At 33.4% G+C, this 7,730-nt stretch overlaps 2 long non-coding RNA genes across 6 annotated transcripts; one reads left to right on the top strand and one right to left on the bottom strand.

The window, feature by feature from the left end:
- The first annotated feature begins 256 nt into the window (after window positions 1-256).
- LOC112785290 (uncharacterized) lies at window positions 257-3,437 on the top strand. Of its 4 annotated transcripts, none has more exons than XR_011878918.1 (7): window positions 257-503; window positions 771-977; window positions 1,227-1,261; window positions 1,924-2,018; window positions 2,113-2,232; window positions 2,429-2,461; window positions 3,119-3,437. It is a non-coding gene; the product is annotated as an uncharacterized lncRNA (long non-coding RNA). The 4 variants fall into 4 exon arrangements; XR_011878919.1 differs by lacking the exon at window positions 257-503 and adding an exon at window positions 1,702-1,846 and having other exon boundaries at window positions 553-977; window positions 2,390-2,461; XR_011878920.1 differs by lacking the exon at window positions 1,924-2,018 and having other exon boundaries at window positions 260-503; window positions 2,390-2,461.
- A 1,124-nt stretch (window positions 3,438-4,561) lies between these two features.
- On the bottom strand, window positions 4,562-7,410 carry LOC112784804 (uncharacterized). 2 transcript variants are annotated; one of them, XR_003194059.3, is made up of 6 exons: window positions 6,549-7,410; window positions 5,771-6,037; window positions 5,475-5,637; window positions 5,311-5,382; window positions 5,096-5,221; window positions 4,562-4,978 (listed from the first exon to the last, which is right to left on the bottom strand). It is a non-coding gene; the product is annotated as an uncharacterized lncRNA (long non-coding RNA). The 2 variants fall into 2 exon arrangements; XR_003194058.2 differs by lacking the exon at window positions 6,549-7,410 and having other exon boundaries at window positions 5,311-5,396.
- Window positions 7,411-7,730: the final 320 nt, after the last annotated feature.

Raw genomic sequence — 7,730 nt, 5'->3', positions numbered from 1 at the left:
TTCCAACAAGAATAGAACTTCCAATTAATCATTCCCCTAGTCAAGGCTTTTTAATTAGAATATATAATTCTCTTTTAATTTATAATTATTTATTTTCTGTCATTCAACTCTCAAAATTCTCGGAAAACTCCTGATTAATAAGATAGAACCCTTTTTGTCAACTCGTTGGGAGACGACCTGGGATTTATACTCCCAGTATTTTTATTCTAATTTTTGTGACAACCTTTCTAAATTGATGAACGGATTTTAGCTAGTTAAGAACTATACTCGCAACGTATTTCTATATTGATTTCTTAATTGGCCGACTTCCGCCACCCATCAACGGCGGCGACAGGGACCCGCGGAGGCGACGACGGATGCGAGGGCAGGAGCTTCTCCTTCCTTGCGCACGCTCTCTGCTCCCTGATGACAGCGAGGCAACCCAACAACAGCGGCGGTGAGACAGTGGCGCGATGGCGACCTGGCAAGCCCAGCAACGGCGGGGAGTAGGCCCACCATCGCTGGTGCGTCTTCTTCCTTCTCTCCCTCTCAGATATCACTCTCTTCCCTTCCCTGATCGCTTTTCCCCATTTCTTTCTTCCCTTTCTCACTACAAGAGAGGCACAGAATAGCGGCAAAAAATTTCCAGCCTTTTACCCAACCGCTGTAAATTTCAGGAATACCAGCAATTGATTTTCATGTGCCGCTAATCAGGATCTTTATCATAATTCATTTATTCTATCTCTTTTTTATCTTATAAGTTATAACTAATAATTTCCCCAAAGCTACAGAAACCGGCGAACTGAGATTGGTAGCGCCGCGAAGCCCTAACGTTGCTGCTCCACCGTGTGCTACTGCTGCCCAGCCATCCTCCTCTCTCCGGTGTCGACGTTTTGCCTCTCCTCCACAGTGCGTGAAACCCCTACTCCCTTCTCTTCCTGGCGTCGACCTTTTGCCTCTCCTCCACGGTGTGCGAAACCCCTGCTTCCTCCTCCATGGTACGCGAAACCCCTGCTTCCTCCTCTACAGTGCGCCAAATCCCTAATCTGAAAACATCAAATACGTTTATACTCTATGATAACCTTCTTTTATTCTATTTACTATGTATTTAATTTCTCATCCCTTGCTGATTTATTTGTATTTGGCACCTAGGGATAATTAGACATGGTATATTTTGTTGTGAATATTGTGTCGGCTATTTAGGGTTTAGTTGCTTAATGTTGCTGCTGATGTTTCTGTTTTGATAGGTTGTTGCTGCTACTGACTGCTGTATATATTCTTGGTAAATTTTCACGTCACCTAAAAATTTGTTCTGTCTCTGGACTGTTATTTATTTTGTTGCTGTTGACTTTTTTTATTGTTAGTTTTTTAGGTTTGTTGTTAATTTTATAGAACTAAAATTGTTGAAATTTTACATTATTCAAAGTTGTGTAAGTGTGCTAGTGTTTGCCTAATTGAAAATTAAAAATTAGATACTAAATTGATCTATATCTTGAAGTTGTTAATTTATGTTGGTACTAACATTATTTTCTAAAAATTGGAGCTATTTGTCGTCAATTAGGAGTGTGCTCCATATATAGTTACATACATGAGAAATTTGAGAGAGAACAACGCACAACACAGCTGCAAATTTGGATTGCAATTTTGTTCAGTTTTCTTTTTTGTTTTAGTTCTCAATTTGGTACAGTTTAAAAGTCTTATGTTGTATCTGCAATCACACAGGACTAAAGTGAAATATACTAATACAATTTGGTATTGTATTGCTTTACATCTGGATGTGGAATAAAGTCGCTTAGTAATTTGGTTATTCAACTTAGGAAAGTTTGTAACCTTCCTGACCTCTTAGAGTATGCCTTTGATGGTTCATGTAAGTACCATGCTATTAGAGGTTCTATTGGTTTGGTGCTTTATGGTTCACAACTAAGTTGTGTTTTTCTTTCTTAGGGCTTTATCCTCCTATAAATGAGATAGTTGAACAATGTGAAAAATTTCGTTTGCTTGAACGGCTGTTGGAAAGGTTATTTGCAAGGAAACACAAAGTATGTTCATCAATTATGTGATTGTTTCTCAATACATTATTTTATTTTCTCCAAGCTGTTATGGTTATTATTTGTGTTTTTCAATTGCTTTCAGGTTTTGATATTTAGTCAGTGGACCAAAGTGTTAGACATACTGGATTACTATTTGAGTGAGAAGGGCTTTGAAGTTTGTAGGATTGATGGTAGTGTGAAATTGGATGAAAGAAAACGGCAGGTCTGTGCCAGTTCATGAATAGCATTAGCATGAGCTGTTAATTTGAATTTATTTGTTCTTGTTATAAGTTTTATATACTTCTTTAGATTTTTAATCCAAGTTATACAATTTATTAATATTAATTTATAACATGGTTGTCTACAAATTTTATTCCAAGTTGTGCTCACATGCTAATCATATAATGGAAACCATCCAGCGGCATTTGAAGAATGAGAAGGCTATAGCTACAGTGAGTGTAACTTTTTTGTTCTATTTTTTTATTTATTAGTTATGTTTTATTGAATCCTTGCAGTCAATTATGTTTTATTGGTGTTTGAAAAAATGAATTGTTGCTTGAATATGCCTAAGAGTTGCACTTTCTTGGTATTTCTTTACTATGTTTGGTTTTCCTTCCATTGTTATTCATGAGATATTTTCACTTAGGATTCCAATGAGATAATGATCAATTTTATAATATTATTCTCTGCTAATTTATTATGCAGTAATTTATGGGGACTGAAATAAGTTGGCAGTGGTTGGATATTGGTCTTGCATAATAGGGCCTTATAAAGTGGTTTTGGTTGCAGAATTATACTTCAAATGCATGTCTAGATAATTTTAATGCAATTATATGTTACATTTCCTGTGAGTTTCTCTCTGTTTATTCCCAAAAAATTTTGGCATGATCCTATTAGTTGGGGGTTCAAACCGCTGGGGTGCAGAAACAAATAATCTTGTCCAAGTAATTGTTGCATTTAACTTATAATCTCTGGAGACTTCTTGTCCGTCATTATATTTTCTTGTGATGTTTGTATGATATTAATGCATAGTTTGCCTTGCATCTTGACTTTTTTTTTCTTCTTTTAGTAGGCCATATTGTTTATTTTAAATGTCAAATTTTTTGTAGTGTGGCTCGATTCTTGGAATCACGGGAGATGATAGAGGATGCTCTTGAAGTAGCTACTGACCTTGATTACAGATTTGAACTAGCAATACAACTTGGAAGATTAGAAGTTGCAAAGGTTTGTTGTTGTAATGCCTACAAAGAGATATTAGTTGGCTTGTAAAAGTTGTTAACTTGGTTATCAAATTTCTCTATTTGTGTTTCAGTTGATATTAGTTGGCTGAAGATTGTTTGATTTATCTTATGAATTTGAGTGGGTTATTATTGTTGTATTCTTCTTTAGGAGACGCTGAAGGAATATGAAAATTTGTTTTTTTGGCTAGTTATAGAAAAAATTAGGTAGCTTTGTGGAGAAATAATTTTTTTAATATAACAGTGAAGATTGTGGGGGTTATAAACCTCTGCTACTCAAAGTTAAAAAAATGTATGCTGAATTGCGGTGGTTCTTGACCGCCACAGCCTTTTTTTTTAAAATCAGTTTTTCAAATAGCGGCGGTTTAAAACCGCCGCAAATAACTCATACCATTCAGCGGCGGTTATACCAGCGGTTGCTGGAAACCACCGCTAAAACTATTGCCCGCGCCACTATCCAGGGTGGTTTACTCAACCGCCAGAATTTGATTTTGCGGCTAATAATAAAGAAAACCGCCGCAATGTCCGTACTCTCTTGTAGTGTCTTTTCTTTTGTTTTCCTGAAGGCTGAAGCATAAGGGGAGAGGGGGGTGGTGGTGGTGAATTAGGGTTAGGATATGGTGGTTTAGATAATTTTAATAAAATTAGGGGGTATAGAGTATTAATTAAAAATTTAATTTAATCCCTTAAAATTATATTAAAAATATTATTTATTTATCCATTCGATAATTGACTTTTAATTAAGTATTCTATTAATTAATTTTCTTTGTTTATAAAAATCAAAGCATTAAATTCCAAAATCTAATTTATTTAAATCAAATCATATAAAATTCTTATTATTTTACATTTGCTAAACTGTATAATTTTAAATATAGAAAATAATTCAATAATTATAAAATCAGATAAAACCTTAAATTGTTTTAAACTCAATTAATCAAAAATTTTTTTAATTATCTTTAATAAAATAATTTCAGAGATTAAAATACTTAATGATAAATGAATCTAAATTAGCTCTTAATAAGATCTTCTGAAATTTCTAAGTCTTACATCATCTCCCGTGGGAGTTTTCTTACATGTCTTCTTCTTACACATTGTATTCCGCACAACGCATCCTTTCTTGGCATCTCTACTTCGCTCTTTGTTTAAATTAATTTGAGTTTGACTAAAAATGAGAGATAAAAAAAGTCCTAACACAATTCTAATCTGATCAAGTAAAGCTAATACTCTCAAATGTATTCAGGATTTTAATTCAAAAGTTTTTCCAAAGATTTTTGGTTCAGACTAAAGTAAAGGAGGAAGAGTAACACCCGCAACTTCAAACATTTAACGTGCATAAGGTTACACAGATAACATCCTGTGTTAGGTATACATAACATCCAAATTAAAAAAAACAAAGAGAAACACGTACTTATTCTGCATATAAATTTCAAAATTTAGTATCAATTTATAATCAAACCATTAAAGGCGAATAAAAAAGAAGAATGGAATATTAACCATTCGAACTCGTACTAATGCTAGAAAATCATGAACTTGCCTTTTCTCTAAAGGACCTTCATCAAAATTACCAGCTAATGCATGTCCAGCAGGTGTGTCGGTCATAGTCTCATCCTCGTGGGCGTTTCCTTACATGTCCTCTTCTTACACCTTGTATTCCCCCCATGCATCCTCTATTTGATACATGATTGCACTTTCCTGATGGAGCAAACTTCATCCCAATAAATTTTTGAAGACCTTACAGTGGACAAAATATAATCTTTATTTTCGGTGGAGCGTAAAAGAGGTGATCACGTGAACATATCTTTCATAATTATCACTATTAAAAAATTGTATATTTATTCTATGCCTCACCGAATGCCACATGCTTTCCTCTTCATCCATCGTCTTCAGATCTGCAAGCGTCCAGTCTCTAATCCACAATTTTCTCTCATTGTATCTTTCTAAATCTCCTTTCTTATTAGTATGGAGATATATTATCTGAAAGTTATAGTAGTTAATATCATCAAAATATATTATAAACTAACAGACAACAATTCAAAGATTAGAGATCTACGGCTCACTAGCACCTTAAACATACAACCATCCATTGTCTTCTTTCCAACCTCTCAACCCTCGCAATGAGCTCATCGTAAATATACCTGGCCCAATAGATCTACCTTAGGTTTGATACATCAATCACAACACATATATGTCTGAAATGGTAGCCTTTGGCGAGGGAAAGAAAAAATACTTTAATACTAGCATGATGAAGTGTCTTCGGAACATAATTCTATCGTCGTTGGTCTCCATGGAGCATATGGTAACATCATTTTTCAATTGTGCATGTGTCTTTCCCGTTAAGCTCTAAACAATTTGGTGCTCTTATAGTATTTTTGGTTTCTTGAATCTCGCCCCTGCCAAACAGAAAAAATAGACATCGCGCAAATTTTTATTGGTTAATTTCATATAAAACATATATTTAATGAGATTACTGTGATAAAATTTTATTTTTGGCTTTGTTCCTATTTTCTGGGAGGGTTTACTTACCATGGTTCGGTAGACAAAATACTGTGCATTGAATTCAATTGTTATCGGGATTTTTCTGGTGCCAACAATCAATGACTTCTCATTCCGTCTGTATGATGATGCTAAGGCTGCCATTATATCTTGGTTGACAACCCATTCAGACACATATCTTAGCCAGCCAAAGCCTATGTTCTCCACCTCCCTCATTTTCTCTCCGATTGCTTCTGAACTTAAATGCTTCATAATTGAAGCCACGTAATATGGCGAGCACCTAAAGACCACTGTTTACTACATAGACAATCATAATCAGCACATAGTGATAATTGAGGAGAAATTCAATATTAATTTTTATTATTAATGTACAAAACCTCAAGTTAATTTAGCTTATTTAGTTTATTAATTATGTAACAGGTACTGAAAATTAACATTTTATTAATTCATCCTTAACCATCTAATGTACTGAAATTTATCCTTGTTTAGGAATACCTATTCATGAGCAACACACACACACATACACATACTTATTAAACCAACTTCCATAAATTTACACATATAACATCCAAAAATCTAACTAGCATAACTAATATAATCATCTCTAATTATTATAACTAGCCTAACATTTCTATTGAAACTTTTTCCAAAACTTGTACAAACCATGTGTATATTTAAATTTGCAGCATACCACAATAAAATCAATGACTACTCCTAGTTTTATTAGTTAATTTTTACTTAATCTTCATTACTTATGCTTCATTAGCATCAAAATAGAAATGCAAATTGTTAAAATAGTCATCTTTACATCTATCAACAATATAGCGACTCCATGAAAGCAAATACCGCTTCTCCCTTATATTCTTCATCTCAGTTTGCTTGGAAGCACAATTCTAAAAATAATTAAAATAAAATTAAAATCAAAAGATGAAACCCTACCCTAGGTTTGAATAAACCAAAAAGATGAACTAGGAAATCAAAATTGAAAGAAACACATGCTAAGAAAAATTAAATAAGCAATAAAAGAAGAATATGTGAGAGGGATATTAAAAGAACCAATAGGGTGTTTCATCTTGAATGAACTCTTATTAGCCGTGGCAATAATTTTGCAACGCAAAATAGGGGGTTAGGGTTTTCTGTGAAGAGCAGCGATCGACGATTTAGATTCGAAAGAAGGGGAAAATGAAGGAATTTAAAACTGAAAAAGAGGAAACTAGAGATTGTTTATGGGGGAGATAAAGAATCGAAGAAAAAGGATCTAAAATAAAAACAATGAAAAACCCTTTTGTTCTGAATTAGAGAATTTGAGTTTTGAGAAATTCAATGCTCTACTATAATTTTAATTTTAAACAAATAGATCCCAACTAATAAAAAAATACTTTTGTACCATTATGAATAGAACATGCAAATAGATAACATATCTCTATGAGTAGAAGAAAATGTTATGTGATGCTCCGATTATGGATTTATCGGAATTCTTTTCTCTGAATTTTTGGTTCTCCCTTTTTCTGGGTTTTTTATTAGAATAGGATTGGGAGAATTTCAAATGTTTTTCTAGGTTTAATGTTCTGAGTTTTTTGGGTTCTACTTGTTTGTAAAGAATTTTCATGTTTAATGAGGGAGATTGGGATGGAAGAGTTTTTGGGATGTGATTTAGAGAAACTGAAACTGAGTTTGAAAGGAAATTATTGATCCTAAATGGTTAGAAAGAGAAAAGAGGTGCCAGTGTACAGTGTGTGTTATCCACGATCTTATTAAGAGACTATGATTCATTAGTGATATTTTTTATTGTATAGTATTTTTTGGATACCTAACATAATGGGTACAAAAAGTTCTGCATTAGTTACAAAACGTTACTACCCACACGAACAAGTAAAGTCCACCAATAGCCAATATTATTGTATTACACAATTTCCATCTATAGCCAACATTCTTAGTATACTTTATATCTGATATAAATCTCATTTAATAAATATGTTTTAAATAAAAG

Source organism: Arachis hypogaea, chromosome 20 (genome assembly GCF_003086295.3).
Source record: "Arachis hypogaea cultivar Tifrunner chromosome 20, arahy.Tifrunner.gnm2.J5K5, whole genome shotgun sequence".
Lineage (NCBI taxonomy): Eukaryota > Viridiplantae > Streptophyta > Magnoliopsida > Fabales > Fabaceae > Arachis > Arachis hypogaea.
This window is presented reverse-complemented; position numbering and strand designations above follow the sequence as displayed.